Source organism: Dipodomys merriami, unplaced genomic scaffold (assembly GCF_024711535.1).
Source record: "Dipodomys merriami isolate MVZ:Mamm:240054 unplaced genomic scaffold, mDipMer1.0.p SCAF_10, whole genome shotgun sequence".
Taxonomy (NCBI): Eukaryota; Metazoa; Chordata; class Mammalia; order Rodentia; family Heteromyidae; genus Dipodomys; species Dipodomys merriami.
Genome location: NW_027202271.1, coordinates 34335823 through 34352594, shown reverse-complemented (window position 1 = coordinate 34352594; position 16772 = coordinate 34335823). Strand labels below are relative to the sequence as shown.

The window sequence follows — 16772 nt, the reverse complement described above, 5'->3', positions numbered from 1 at the left end:
ACAAGCTCTCTAACTTTAACTCCTACAAGAATTAATTTGTGCTAATCTTATTTTATTTCACTGCCCTTTGCCATTGTCATGGCTGCATCAGAGGGTAACCTGATTATTTTATGTAGATTCATGAACTGCAGAGTTGATGGATAACACAGGAATGGGGAAAGCTGGATAATCTTATTATGGCTTAGAGCCCAGATCTCAGCTCCCAGTGAATGCCCTGGGACTATAGTGAATTAAAATTCAAGATCATACATGCATTGGAGATAATATTCCCAGATCCAGTTTCCAATGATCTTTCCAGATGTTTTCACTGTGAAATCAGGGAAGCCTCATTTACAGCAAAGCTTTTGACCCCAGGTTAAAAACTAGCTGAGCATAGAAACTTTTGTCTCTATACATTGTCTTCCTCCCTTCCTGATTTAGGCTGATGGAAGCTGTTTTCTATTATCAGGGGTTTAGGGAAACTCCCCTCTCCCTCTGAAGATTTAATAATTGAGTCTGCTGAAAGAAACTGACAACAGACAGATTAACTAGAGAAAAAGAATATAAATTTATTATGTGTATTAGGGCATCACCAGAATGAAAATCAAGCACTTAATAGCCCAAGATTTAGAAGCTTATATATGCTCCTCATATTAAAGGCAGACAATTTTAGAGGAAGAGTAAATAGTTTGTAGGCAGACAATTTTAGAGGAAGAGTAAATAGTTTGTAGGCATGAGGAATAGATCCCACACAGACAATAATCTGAGATTGTGTATGTTTGTCTGGGTACAGAGTGTGGAATCAATCCTAGTTTACCTGGCTGCAATCTTCTCTCTCCCTGGGAATCTGAGGAAGGACTATATAGCAATTGAATGTCTTGTGGAAAATCTAGCTTTTAAGAAAGAATGGGAACTTCAGAGAAAGCCCTAAACCACACGAGACTTTTATATCCAATTAACTATCAAAAAAGACATAAATGTAGTTGTGGCTCAAGTAGCAGCATGCTAGTCTTGAGCACAAAAGCTCAGGGACACTATCCAGGTCTCTCAGTTTGAAACCCAAAATCCTACACTAAAAATAAAAGGCCTGGGCACTGGTGGCTCACGCCTGTAATTTTAGCAACTCAGAAGGCTGAGCTCTGAGAATCTCAGTTCAAAGCCAGCCCAGGCAGGAAAATGGGTGAGACTATTATCTCTATTAACCATGCCCAAACTGGAAATGGAGATGTGATTCAAAGTGATAGAGTGCTAGCCTTGAGCAAAAGGAGCTCAGGTACAGCATCCGGGCCCTGAGTTCAAGCCCAGTGACTGATCAAAACAAAATAAATTTTTTTTGGGGGGGGGGGTCCGGTCGTGGGCCTGGGCGCTGTCCCTCAGCTCTTCAGCTCAAGGCTAGCACTCTACTGTTTGAGCCACAGTGCCACTTCTGGCTTTTTTCTTTTTGCTTATGTGGTGCTGAGGACTCAAACCCAGGGCCTCATGCATGCAAGGTAAGCACTCTACCACTGAGCCACCTTCCCAGCCCCAATAAATGAATTCTTTTGGGTTCTTTGAAACAAGTTTTCTATGTGTAGTCCAGGCAGACCTTGAACTTATGATCTTCCTGCCTTTGCCTCATGAGTTCTGGGATTGTAGGGATGAGTCCAACCCACCTTAAAATTTATTTTTTAACTGCCACATAAAAACATAGACATTATAAATAATACTTGGATGCCATGAATATTTTGGTATAAGTTTTGTCAACTTATTTTGGTGGTACTGGAGTTTGAACTCAGGGCCTTGTGTTTGATACACAGATACTCTGCCACAGGAGTAACACCCCAGCTATTTTGCTTTTCCTATTTTATGCGTAGTGTCTTGCATTTTTGCCCAGGCTACCCTGGACTGCTATTCTCCTATTTAGGCCTCATAGCTGGGATGACAGGCACGTGCTACCATGTTCAGATATTGGGAGGAGGACGGTGTTGCACGGGTATTTGGGCTTGAACTCTGGGCCTCGAGCTCAGGTATGAACCTTGTTAAATTATGGAAATTTCTACCTAAATAGAATCACTTTGATCAGAGAGAGAACATTCTAAAGTGGAGGCTAGCAGTCACCTGTTGCTTACCCTGACTCAGAGCTGCAGCTGTAGCTGCAGCTACAACTGGCAGTGCTGCTATCTACAGAAGCAATCTCCTTACTCACAGAGTCACCATTCCTATTGCAGTGAGATGCCAGCTCTGGAAACTACTGTTCTGTCACCATCTGAAGCTCTGTCTTCACCAGTATGAAAGCTGAAGGTTCTTAGAAAGCATGGTACAGATGGTATCCCAGAACCATCTTCTTTCAGATCTCAAAAGCTGGGTGTGAAGCCAGATAACAGTGGCTCATGTCTATTATCCTAGCTACTCAGGAGGCTGAGATCTGAGGATTGCAGTTCAAAGTCAGCAGGAGCAGAAAATCCATGAGACTTAGGCCTAGACCTTGTGTTCAAGCCCCAGGATGGGTACACACGTGCACATGTGTATGTGTGCACATGCACAGTTGAGTGTTAGCCTTCCTTCTAAGTCCATGTTCACTTGTGTCACTCCAGAAGCTTGCCATTGGCCATGATGGGAGTATTGATACCACAGGTATTGATAAAAAGCTACAAACAGAGGATCTAAACAGGAAACAGCCAGCATTCCACTTAGCAGTGGAATGCACACTCATCAGCAGTGACTGCCACTTGATACTCTTATTAATGGACCCTCAAACATCTATAAATGACATAGACAACATTACTATGCAATCCTTTGTCATTTTATGTCTTCAGCCTTGACATGCTTCCTTTGGAAAAGCTCAATTCTTTGAAGTAAATAATATAAGTGTGTTCATTATGGCATTAATAATTGCAGCAAAAAATTAACAACCAGGTAGAAATTTAAAATAATATGCTGATATAGTAACTGGACTAGATAGGATAAATATTAAAAATAACATTTGCAAAAAGTTTTGAAGCATGTGGTAAACATGATCAGCTTTTTTTTTAAGTTAAAAAGAAAATGAAGAAAGTCTGGCAATGGTAGCTCACACCTGTAATTCTAGTTACTCAGGAGGCTGAGACCTGAGGATTGTGGTTCAAAGCCAGACAAAGCTAGAAAGTCCATGAGACTTTTATATCCAATTAACCATCAAAAAAAGACATAAATGTAGCTGTGGCTCATAGCAGCATGCTAGTCTTGAGTACAAAAGCTCAGGGACATTATCCAGGTCTTGAGTTCAAGCCCCAGGAATGGAACACTTACTAATTCTCAATATGTTGCAAACAAGTTTATAACCCAGCAAATGGGTTAGCCAATCTTTAAATTATTTTTTTTAATTTAATTTTATTTTATTTGTGAACATACTGTACAGAGGGGTTACAATTACATGGGCAGGATAATGCGTACATTTCTTACCAAGCATTGCACCCTCCTCCTTTGGTTGACCCTTCACATCCCTTCCCAGCCTCCCCCCTCCCCCCCCAATCTCAATCCTTCTCCTTCCCCCCCTTCCCCGCCCCCCCAATCTTTAAATTATTATCTGAAACAATGTTTTAGTAAATAAATGAAATAACAAGAAATGTGTCGTCATCATACTTGACACCTAACACTTCACCTGTTTTTCAAAAGAAAGCTTTTATTGTTATTATAAAGGTGATGAAGAGAAGGGTTACAGTTATATAAGTCAGGTAGAGTATATTCCTTTTTGGATGTCACCCCTTCCCTCCCTCTGTCCCAGTTGACATTTAAAAAATACAATCTTCCCCTCTAGTTTTCTTTTTTTTTGGGGGGTCCAGTCATGGGGCCTGAACACTATCCCTCAGTTCTTCAGCTCAAGGCTAGCGCTCTACCACTTGAGCCACAGCGCCACTTCTGGCTTTTTTCTTTTTGCTTATGTGGTGCTGAGGAATCGAACCCAGGGCCTCAGGCATGCAAGGTAAGCGCTCTACCACTGAGCCACCTTCCCAGCCCTCTAGTTTGTTTTCTGTCTCATTAGTGCCTCAAAGCCTTTCATCAGATCCAGGTAAGCACTACCTCTCCTTAACTGCTCCTTAGTAGTCTGTGTCTTACACTTCTCCACTCAGCTTTTTCTCCTCCACTTCTCTATGTTCCTCCTCCCTCCATCACAGTCCATTCTGAAATACTACTCTTCTCTGTAAGCCTTCCTTCCAGTAACCCAGCCCACTCATCACGTTCCACCATTAGTTGATGTCAACATTTAGATACAGTTGGTATGGTTTAAATTTTTATGCAGTGGGATTCAATATATCTCATCATGCTTTTTGCTAGCTGGCCATACTCTTCTGCAACACATCTAGAAGGATTGTGAAGTAAGTGTGGCTACTTTTGTTCTCAAACTGTGTCAATACCAAGAACTACAAGAAAAATCATAATAAAAGCGCATATCTGCTATATCTAGTTGCATTTGTGCATGTACAGAGTCTTGCAAGAAAGTTCCATCCTTGAGCACAAAAGGGCTCAGAACAGCCTCCAGGTCCTGGAAAAAAGAAAAAGATTCTTGCAAAGATAGAATTGAGGACATTATAGATTATAAAGCCTTAGATAATTGAGAGGTGTTGTTAGCAATACATACAATAATATGAACAATGATTTGGTTTTAGGACAAAGGAAAGTGGCTGGTAATTGGAAAGTGTTTGGTGAACATGGGGCCTCTCCCTCGTTATTGTTATTATTGTTGTTGTTATTATTACCAGAGGTTGCATACTCAGTCACCTTACAGGGTTGCTGAACACACAGGAAATACTGGGAAAATGTTGCTGCTCTCTGCAGATCAAATGTGCCTCCAAAACAAAGCTTTAAAGCCCCGGACTAGATGAGCTTATAGACAGAAATCCTCCCATCCGGTAAGCACTGTGCACTCGGTCTGATCCTATCTCTAATTAGAGAACTATCCATCACAAGAAGAGAGGACACAGATTCTCCACAGGGCCAAGTCTCTATCACTGAGGAACTGAATCCTCACTGCCTTCTAACAAGAGCTAGTAATTGCTTTCTTCCTACTCCATTTTCTTTTATGGTGCCAAATAACAGTTTCTGAAAGGATAGACAGAACTGTTTTGCTCAACAGAATATAAGAATTTCATAGTTGATTGAATAAAAACACAATGAATGTATTTCTTATTGCAACCATAAACGTAAGACTTGCAGAATAGAAAGAGGTATTAAGAACCATTTAGAGAGCTGGGAAGGTGGCTCAGTGCTTGCCTTGCATGCATGAGGCCCTTGGTTCAATTCCTTAGCACCACATAAGCAGAAAAAAGCCAGAAGTGGTGCTATGGATCAAGTGGTAGAGCACTAGCCTTGAGCTGAAGAGCTGAGGGACAGTGCCCAGGCCCAGAGTTCAGTCCTCACAACCAGCAAAAAAAAAAAAAAAGAACCATTGAGATGAGAGATAAATTCCCACTGAGAAAGTGGCTCCCCTGTGTGTGTCAGTGAGTGGCCTAGCAGAAAATAAAGGGTGCATTCCAAGTATCTGCAATTTGCAAAACTATCTACAAGCTTTATGGAAATCTACAAGGAGTAGGAGCATGCTACTTTGAGACTGGCACTACCAGGAAACTTCTCTTCACCCCTTGCCTGAAGGGTTGCTGGAGTAGAATGGGTCCTGGGCCCCTGACCTGCTGGAAATATGGAGAGTTACCTGGTAGGAGCCAAGACCTTCAATGGAAGTGTAAGATGTCCCCTGACAAAAAGGCATATAGTTGGGACTACATAACTTGATATCACTCCCTACCAACCTTCCCAGTGGCCAGACCCAACAGAAGAGGGAGGACAGAGTGGCCAGTCATGTGACTGATACCTATTAGCCTCCCTTGACATGGAGCAGTGTGTAGAAGCATCTGGAATAATTCAGTGAGCTAATATATGCAAAGATCTTAGCCAAGTGTCAACTATGCTCTAGAAGCTAGTATGCTGAGTAAAAATTTTATAGTTCTAGAACTTAATCTTCAGATGTATACATATTCATCTTTCAAAAAAATGCTTAAAGATTAAGATTGCATCTCAAGCCCCAATTTCTGTACAGTAGATTGCAGACAATGTAACTTTTACTAAGTCCATCATTATTTTTAAATATCTATTTTCTTTAGGTGAATTGATAAAATTCTAGGATTTCCCTTCCACAGCCTTTTCACTGATCTAACTTTCCAGGCCTGATCTAAATTTCTGGAATGTTTAGAGAAATGATCTAGGCTTAGGTAACCTCAGACTCACTGTGATATCATTATAAAACCCTTGTAGTTCGTCATTTGTGATGTCATTAGTGATGTCATCATGCATCCTTTCCAGCTCTGTGGTTTACAACATGTAAACTTCATGCTTACAGCATGTTTATTCGATGCTCTTGTGTTTTCCAGGTTTCATCTTTGTGTTTATGATTGAGTTTGGAAATTCAGAATATATAAAGAATATTTATGAAGAAGACATTTATCCTTAGGATTAGATACTGTGTGCTATGAATTATCTGTATAAGCAGACACAAGCAATCTTTAGAAAAATGTATTACTCAAGAGTCAAATATCATAGAATTATTTCTAACATAATTTAATCAAAGACCAATAGTCATCTATGATTGTATTTATTATAACACTGATTTTTGGTGTTTTATATGTATTGGTAATTAAGACTGACCACCAAGGAGACACAGACCTATGTGACATTTAACGGATCTTGTTAGAGACATTGCAATTTCTTGTGCATGTATAAACTGGAAGATTAGTGTTCCACTGAGCTTATTCTTCCAGATAATTTCTTTCCCCTTTGTCCTCACTGACAAAAGGAAAATAAACATAGTGAAGGAAATGACATTGTCTTACCATACACACCCAGAGAGTTCACGAGTAACCAGTACAAGATCTTCAGTTTGTGTATTCTAAGCAGCAAGTGTTTCCATGTCTTCACTGCTGGGCTAGTGTATTCTCCCTCTTTTATCTGAAGATAGAATCATGTCCTATGGGCTCTAATAACAAGAGCAGAGAGACGAACAGTACAGGCTTGGGTGGTGCTTAGGTGTCCACAGCTAAAGACCCGAGGCCCTTCACCTTGGTGGCTGAATCAACTTGTGAAAGCCCAGTAGTCGTACAAAGGGTGTGGACTCAGGGACTTGTGGGTTCGAGGCGCCCCATCTGTGGAGCTGACCGAACCCTAACCGCCAGCCCCGGGCAGCGCTGGCACATCCCCGCGCGGCGGTGAGCGCGTTCTGATCCGAGGGTTCGGATCTTCAGTTGGGCCTTCGAAGACGCGGGCAGGTGGAGGAGAGAGGCCACCGATGCGTCTTTGCGAGCAGAGCTCAAGAGCCACGTTCTAAAGCCTCTGGAGGGCTCCCCCCGGCAGGACTGCGGAGGACCAGGCGCGGCCCAGCGGCCTTGGCCACGCTGCCGCCCAGTCCCGAGCCCGGGTGGCCCGTTGGTCCCCGGAAGACGCCCCCAAGGCCTCCGCCCTTCAACGTGCCGGGTAACGATGCTCCCCTGTTAGCCCTCGCTGGAAGCCAGGAGGTCCCGGAAGCTCGGCCGGGCGGCGGGCCTGAGTCTGGACCCGTGGTGGGTAGACTGTCAGAGGAACCGGGGGACCTGCGGCCGGCGGAGCCCTAGCACACCGCAGGGGACTCTGTAAGTCTGCTATCACTCCGTAGCCGCTGGTGCGTGGCGTCTGGTCCCCGCCCCAGGCTTGCTGGCCCGGTGCTCTGGCCCTTGAGCCACGCCGCCCACCCCACTGCCCACCCCCCTCACCCTCTCCACCCGGGCTTGCCTCAGATCCAGAGCCACCAGAGCTCAGCCTCCCCAGAAGGTAATAGGTGTGAGCCACCGGCACCAGATGGAACCCAAGAGCAGACGGTATTCGGTATTCTAACGTTGCCTGCAGCAATTCAACATGAGTTAAAATTGCCCAAGGAGAGGACTTAACCGTACAAAGCAAGTGACCACATCTCCCCATTGGAGGTTCCGTCGGCCAGGGTCGCCGAAGGGTCTCTGCGGTGGTTAGTAAGCGCTCTTCAAATCCGCAATTAGAAAATGGCCCCCAAGAAATCTGCAATACCGAAAGGAAGAAAGAAACAGAACGGCAAGTCTAGAAAAGCTGAAGAAGTGCCCGAAGAGTTTGAAGTGGAGAAGGTAGTGGGCCGACGTGTGCACTATCACAGGGTGGAGTATCTCCTGAAATGGAAGGGGTATTCAGACGCCGAGAATACCTGGGAGCCGGAAGAAAATTTACATTGTGCTGACTTAATCACGGCCTTCATAAACTCTGAAGAAACTGGTTCATCCGCCAGTGAATGTGACGATAAAAATGGCTTTGCTAGGGGTCTTGAGCCTGAACAAATAATTGGTGTCACAGATATTGGTGGAGAACTGATGTTCCTCATGAAGTGGAGAAATTTAGATGACGCTGAGTTGGTGCTGGCAAAAGAGGCTAATGTTAAATGCCCTCAAGTTGTAATTGCTTTTTATCAACAGAGACTAAATTGGAATGGAAGATGAAACACAGTAATTGTTTCCATTGATTATTATATATATATGTATATTCATTAAAAATACATATATACAAAAACAACTTCTAGGAGATTAATGATGTAAATAACCTATTATTATTATTATCTGCCAATCCTGGGGCTTGAACTGGAGACATGGGTGCTGTCCCTGAGCCACTAGGCTAGCACATTACCACCTGAGCCACAGAGCCACTTTGAGCTTTTTCTGAGTAGTTCATTGGAGCAGACTTTTCTCGTGGGGCTGGCTTTGAATCACAATCCTCAGATCCGAGCCTTCTGAGTAGCTAGGATTACAGACATGTAAATACCCTTTAGGCAGGTAAATTTCCCTCACCAAAGGGAAGCATCTACTGTTTTCAGAACATCTGTCTACAATTTCTCAGAATAATCCTATACCAAACTGGCATAGTTTGAGACGGTATATTCTGTTTTCCTAGCAACAGAAGGTAAACAATGGAGTTCATGAAATATATACTATAGTGTAATAAAAGAGGAAGGAGTGGGGAGACATTCTGCATAGGCTCTCTGTGTGCGTACAGTGTGAAATAAAAGATGATGGCTGGGTAGAGCCTCACTTGGAAAGCCACTCGCCAGCAAAAATGACATGGGGCGAGGAAGAGATCCAAGCATATACCAGGGAAAATTTCATAGGAATAAGAGCAAAGAGCCAAGCAAAAAGTCTGGAGGCGGTGCCTGCATGAGGCAAGCAAATCAGGGAGGCCCTTGTGAGTAGAACAAGCAAGAATGGAGGGAGGAGCAGGAGAAGAAAGGACCCTGTATGAAACCGAGATGTCTTTGGAGGCACTGTTATTATTTCTGTTGTTTTAAGAACTTATTTTTTTTTTCACCATTCCTGGGCCTTGAACTCGGCATGGGCACTGTCCCCAAGCTCCTTTTGCTTAAGGCTAGCACTCTAGCACTTGAGCTACAGCATCACTTCTGGCTTTTTCTGTGATTAATTGGAGGTAACAGTCTCAATGAGTTGTCCTGCCTGGGCTGGCTTCAGACGTCCATCCTCAGATCTCAGCCTCCTGAGTAGCTAGGATTACAGGTGTGAGCCACCAGCACTTACCTAAGAATTTATTTATTTTTAAGCAGATTTAAATTCACAATGAAATTCAGACGTATCCACACGCATGCAAAGCCTCTCCCATCAGCGCCCCCCTCCCTGATGGTTACATTTGTTATTCATGGGAACCGGAAACAATTCTCACCATCTAGCCTCACCCTGGTAGGCCCAATGAGGTTATCACAGGAGACCTAAGTTTCAGTGTCCTGTAACTGTGAGCCAATCAGCAAGAGCCCCAGCTTCCTCCAACAGCTTCCCCCACCCTTCTGTTGCTCCTCTTAAAGCTCCACAGTCTGCACAAGTTGCTCCTTGTCTCACCCACTCTGCACAATGACCAAGATGCCAAGGCACTTTCAGCTTTCATAAAATCTACTTTTCGGAAGTGGCGCTGTAGCTCAAGTGGTAGAGTGCTAGCCTTGAGCTGAGGAGCTGAGGAGCTGAGGGACAGCGCCCAGGTCCAGAGTTCACGCCCTGTGACCGAACAAAAAAAAAAAAAGAAAAAAAGTCTTAAAATCTGCTTTTCATAAAGGTCACCTCTATATTTACACTAATTGTCCACTCTAAATGCTTTCCTTACTATGACAATCCATGTCCCTATATGAACGCATCATTATCACTCAAAGACTGTAATCTATACTAGGGATCACTCGGTGCTGTAATTGTACAGGTTTGGACAAATGTATAATGTAAAGGTAGTAGAAATGTTCCCTTCATTCTCCAAAGTTCCACTGAAAATAACCGACAATAGATTAGCCCAGGCCAAAAGGTATATGAATTAATTGGTGTTCCTGGGGAAGTTATAGAAGAACGATTACCTGATAGGCCAATGAGACTTACATACCCTTTGTCATTGGGGGAGGGAAATAAGGGATTGTAGGCGGTTTTAAGAGGTAGTAAATAACCTGGATGTTGCTGCTTTACAGCATTGGAAATAGTTTTCTAATAGATATGTGTGCCCAAAGAATGGATGATGGCTTAGTACAAATTTCATTGCCTTTTTAAAAAAAAGATTGTCGGGTTGGGAAGGTGGCTCAGTGGTAGAGTACCTGCCTCACATGCATGAGGCCCTGGATTCAATTCCTCAGCACCACATAAGTAGAAAAAACCAGAAGTGACACTGTGGCTCAAGTGGTAGAGCACTAGCCTTAAGCTGAAGAGCAAAGGGACAGTGCCCAGGCCCAGAGGTCAGGCCCCACAACTGACAAAAAAAAAAAAAAAATTGTCTTACTAAGCAGATAATAAAACAGGGAATCACTCTGAACTACCCTCGGATGAATAGATGAAAAAGCCTGTTCATAGATGGTCATGATTTTTCATTAGTAGTCTCTTGTTTAATGGTTGATCTTTCCAACCTACTTGATGAGATTCCTAGGAAAGGTTTCAGACAAGGACATTTATTTGTTTTGGAAGAGTGTTCTTCAGTCAGAAAAGAGAAATTTAGAGAGATTCCCCTCCCTGCACTTAGAAAAGAAACAAAGGAAAGTTAGAGAGCCCTTGATTCTGAGGCTGTTGCTGATTGGGTCCTCTGGGAGTCACTTCCAGAAGCTTGAAACCTAGGTGGTAGCGTGATGTCCCCATTGAGCCTAGGATGGGTGAGGCCTAGTGGCAGATGTTTCCTATTCCCATCAACATTGATTGACATTAATAGAGAGGGGCAGGCTTGGTTAATTTGGGAATTCAGTTTTGGTGATTTACATTTGACATGACTAGAAGATAGCTGTTGGAGGCAGAAAAATGGCCCCTCAAGGATTAGGGAGAGTAGAGTACCTACCATAGCAAACACAAGGCCCTAAAATCCTAGTACCACTAAAAAAAAAATCTTATCGTAGCATTTTATGCCATAGAAAAAAGAAAGCCTAGCATTTATTTCTCTCATCTCACCTCTAGGGTGTGGATATAATAGTTTCAAGGCCACTGGTTTCAGGCTGTGTTAATGGATGCTCCTTCTCCAGCTGGTTGCCAGGTGTGAAGCACTTTGTCCAACCAGACATTTCTTTATTGTATAATAGAATATCTTCCTGTGTACCCATATAAATCAAGCACTTACATGCCAGGAGCTGTTCCAAGTGCTTTGTGTAGATTACTTGCTATAGGTAGGAAATAAGTGCATAACACACATATATAACTTTCATTTCTACAATTCTTAGACATAAAAAGAGTAGTGAAAATATATACAGGTATGAAAAGCTCCATGATTTTGTACAATTAAAATATGCTAATAACAAATTTTTAAATAGTACTTACAGTTCATGAAGTCATTTTTTCTGCAAAGTGAAGAGCAAATGTATGCACTGTTGAGCACTGAAAGAACCACAAGCCCTGGGAGTGTGTTTCTGTTAAAGCAATCGATTGGCTAACAGCAGGCTAATGGCAAGGAGTCTGGCAGCAGCCTGAACAACTGAAGAAGGGGATTTTAGATCAGAGCAAGACACAGTGCTAAAACTATAGAGACAAATTATAAAGACAAGACTATAGCATGGAATACTGTAGGGTTTTTTTTTTTCTTTTTTTCAGGTATGGCTGTGTAAAGTTGATTGGCTTGCTTGCTAAGTTGGCACTCTATTACTTGTGCCAGCTTTTTGCTGGGTAATTGGAGATGAAGTCTCATGGACTTTTCTGCTTGAACTGGCTTTGGGCGAGATTCTCTTGAGTAACTAACATTACAGGCATGAACCACTAGCACCCTGATTTTGTGTGTGTATGTGTGTGTCTGTGTGTGCTGGTCCTGGTGCTTGAACTCAGGGCCTGGGCACTGTGCCTGAGCTTTTGTGTGCAAGATTAACATGCTATCTCTTGAGCCACAGCTCTACTTCTGATGGATTTTTTTGGTAGTTAATTGGAGATAAGAGTCTTGTAGGCTTTCCTGTCTGGGCTAGCTTCAAACTGTGGTCCTCAGGTCAGATCTCAGCTTCCTGAGTAGAGCCAAGCAGCTCTTGGCTATCAGCCTGAATTTTAAAAGCAGGTATCTAGGCAAATGCTAGTACTAACATGTCTTGTCTTAACAAATATTTGGTACCAAAAATTTGCATAATTTCCGGGAATGATGAAATTTCCACTGTGCTCAAGGAAGGGACAGAATTTTGGATGAAAAAAATTGTCTATTGCTGCATAATGAGTTACCCCAAAACTTCACACTTTTTTTTGTCGATCATGGGGCTTGAACTCTGGGCCTGGGCACTGTCCCTCAGCTTTTCAGCTCAAGGCTAGCACTCTACCACTTGAGCCACAGAGCCGGATTTCTGGTAGTCTATTAGAGATAAGAATCTCATGGACTCTCCTACCTGGGCTGGCTTTGAACTGTGATCCTCAGATCTCAGCCTTCTGAGTAGCTAGGATTATAGGTGTGAGCCACTGGGGCCCAAAACTTAGAACATTTTTTAAAAGTTTATTATCATACACAGTTCCTAAGGGTCAGGAACCCAGGAATAGCTTGGTTGGATGATTCTCTTTCCTGAGGAAGCAGCCAAGCTGTCTGGTAGAGTTGTAGGCTTCTGGAAAGTGAACTGTCATTGGAGAATTGTCTTTCAGACACATTCACCTGACAAGGTTGTAGGTCTTACTTCCTCGCTTTGTATTCTTCCAACATAATCGAGGCAGTGTTGTGAAGTCACTTTTGTTATATACTAATAGTCAAACAGACCAACTGTTGCTACAAGAAGGGAAGGGTCTGTACAAGACCATGAATATCAGAAATTGAAATCACTGCAGGGCCTCCTGGGGCTGACTATCCCAGGAAGCTTCCTTTGTTGATAGTTTGTTCTTTTACAAAAAAAATTACTTGAGATAAGCTGCCATAGCACATGTCTATCATCCTAGCTATTTGGAGAATCATAGGCAGAAAGATCACAGTCCAAGTTTGGTTGGAGAAAAAAGTGTGAGTCTCTATTTTAAAAAAATAATCAAAACAAAAATGAGGTGCTTCAAGTGGTAGAGCACCAGGCTGACAAGCACAAGGCTCTGAGTTCAGATCTTAGTACCACTACTAAAAAAAAGTGATCTGTTTTGGCTACTTAAAAGGCCAGCATCTGCTTATGCCTCTACATCCTGGGGGGATTTACAAATAACAATTCAGGAACTCAGAGCTGTCTTAGACTATGGGTATGATTTTCTAATCCAGAACTTCCCTCTACAATTCATCAGGAGGTGGGCCAAAATGCATAGTTCTTAGTTTTTCACCTGTGTGGACTTATAAACAATGGACAGTCCTGGTGAAGAGATTCATTTGAAGGAACTTGAGTGAAAGCAAGGCAGATGTAAAAAAAACAAGCTAACTTAAGGCTTCAATATAAAGGAAGAGATATACTTAATAGGCATGACAAAGCTGAGCAAATTGAATTATCATTGTAGACGGGGCCACAGATGGGTATAACTTGTCAAAAGAAATAGGCTAGAAAGGTAGGAAGAGAGCTTAATGCTTCCACATATGTGGAAACCCATAACTGTTAAGTGGGAGTGTATTGGAGAGCATTTGGAGGGAGATAAAAGTAGAGAGAAAGCTAAAATGACATAGTTGTGGGAGGACACCAAAGACAGCTCTATAAGAAGCAGGAAATAGAAGTTGCATTCATGAATTAGACAACAAATGCTGGCCAAGCTAAAATTTCCAGATCCCAGGTTTAGTTAACCAGCAGTCCTTGAAAGTCCCAGTATCATGGACAATGAAGGCAGACAGTTCTAGTTGAATAAATTAACCCCTATAAGCATTGGTTAAATTAAAGAAGTAAATTAAGGGTAATAAGGTTCTTTGCACCAGTGGTACTCACTAGACACTATGTTGAAAATTAACTATACAACTTGTGGCTGGTAGGAGGGAAAAACTGGGAGAAAGCAAGGGAAGAAGTGACACTGTCTAAAAAGAAAGGTACTCATTACCTGACTTATTTATCTGTAATCCCTCTGTACATCACCTTTATAATAACAATTAAAAACTTAAAAAAAAAATAAGGTTCTTGAGAGGACTATATAGAAGTCTTTTGAAAGTGATCAAACTGGGGCTGGGAAGGTGGCTCAGTGATAGAGTGCTTGCCTTGCATGCCTGAGGCCCTGGGTTCCATTCCTCAGCACCACATAAGCAGGGGGAAAAAAGCCGGAAGTGGTGTTGTGGCTCAAGTGGTAGTGGGCAAGCCTTGAGCTGAAAAGCCGAGGGACATTGTCCAGGCCCAGAGTTCAGGCCCCACAACCAGACCCAAAAAATAAAAAAATAAAAAAGTGATCAAACTTTTTTTTCAAAGTTTGATCATTCATTTAATAGACAAGATCAAGGGGAAATGTGATTTATTTTTTACTTGATCCTAACTAAAAAGGAAGAGCCTGTGAACTGAGTTGGGAACTTCAGAAAAAATCAGAAAGACCACAAGAGCTAACCATGGTAGGGCGAACAAGGCGTGAACCTTGAATCAGAATGTTTCAGTCACAGCCTCTCAGACTTCTCCCTAAGCTCAGTGTGACAAGTACATTGTTTTTCCTTTTATCCAGACCACCCAGACTTCCATGCTTCACAGCTCTAAAACATTCCCTTCCTTTTGTCTTTCTGCTTGAAATTTCTGTGTTCATATCAGTCGTTTTTTCTCTAAGAAGTTCTGAAAGTGCTTACGTGAGAGTTTAGAGCACTCAAACTCTCCTTCATTTCACTCGTAAGCCCACAGCGGCCACATTCCTCCTCCTCTTTCCTTTTATTCTCTTTCTTCCCCACTTTGTTCCTGTTATTGTTGTCCAGAGTCATCCCAAACTCAAGTTCCAAACATAAAGGTTGAAAGTGAAGGATTGGGAAAGCACAAAATTGGTAGGCAAGACTGGAGTCTGGCATTGGAGGTTCAGGCAGCCTCCATCCTAGTCTGTCTCCCAATCCTAGTGTTTTCTCCTGCCTCCATTCCTGACAAATTATCCTGCTACATTCAGGGTTGTGCCCGGGTCTATGTACTGACGCGCGTATTGGACACAGAAAAGTCCATACAAACCTACTCTTTCCACCAGCACGCTTTGCTGCTAGAGACGAGGTGGTAGTAGATCCCTTAGCCATGTCTTGCCCTTCCTAAGCATAATTTCCTTGGCATTCAGTGTGGCTACCTGACTTTATTTGGCTAATGAAACATGAGAAGAAATTTCACCTGTCATTTCTAAACAGAGGGATGTAAGAAAGGATGTTCTTTTTCCCTGCCAAGTTCTCTTTCCCTGATACCACAGCCTGAGTAAAATTACCTTGCCTTTCTACCACTCCCAACTTTTAATGCTGGATAGCAAGCCAGCCTAACACTCACTAAAACCACTATCTTGTACTTCTGAGCTTTGAAGAGACTCGGTAGGATGTCTTTATATTTATTTATTTATCAGTTGTGGGGCTTGAACTCTGGGACTGGGCACTGTCCCTGAGATCTTTGGCTCAAGGCGAGCGTTCTACCACTTGAGCCACAGCGCCACTTCCAGCTTTTTCTGTGTATGTGGTACTGAGGAATCAAACCCGGGGCTTCATGCCTGCTAGGCAAGCACTCTACCACTAGGCCACATTCCCAACCCAGGAGGTCTTTTTTTTTTTTTATATTATCTTGCCCATGTAATTGTAACCCCTCTGTACAGTATGTTCACAAAAAAAAAAAAATTAAAAAAAAAAGTCTCGTATAGGTGCAACTAGTTTGTGATTTGAGTCTGCTTGTACTACTATATAATATATATAGTGTGCTACTATATAATATATACTATATAATTTATAAAGAAAAGGACTTATCTTTTCATAGCTCTGGAGGCTGGGAAGTCAAAGACTGAGGTACCAGCAGACCTGATGTCTGATGAGGGCTCCAACTCTGCTTCTCAGCTTTGTCTACTGGAGTAGAACTTTGAATTTCCTTCAAAAAATGTCCCTTTACATTCACAGTCGATTGCACAAGAGGCCTTGCTTTGGCCTATTTCAGCTTCAGATATTCTCAGTAAACATGCATCTGCTGGAAGGGAAAAATGGTTGTCCTCACCTGGCCAAAAGTAGAAAACAAAAGAATGAATCTTTTTTTGGTGCTAGTCCTGGGGTTTGAACTCAGGGCCTGGGCTTCTATCCCTGAGCTTTTTGTACTCAAGATTTAACACTCTACCACTTGAGCCACAGCTCTACTTCCAGGTTTTTGGTGATTAATTGGAGATAAAAGTCTCAAAGACTTTCTTGCCACTCTGGCTTTGAACTGTGATCCTCATATCTCAACCTCCTGGGTAACTAGGATTCCTAGTGTG

The 16772-nt window shown here is 42.6% G+C and overlaps 1 pseudogene; it reads left to right on the top strand.

Annotated features, from left to right (window-relative positions):
* The first annotated feature begins 7202 nt into the window (after positions 1–7202).
* LOC138804613 (chromobox protein homolog 3 pseudogene) lies at positions 7203–8510 on the top strand (annotated as a pseudogene).
* The last annotated feature ends 8262 nt before the right edge of the window (positions 8511–16772 follow it).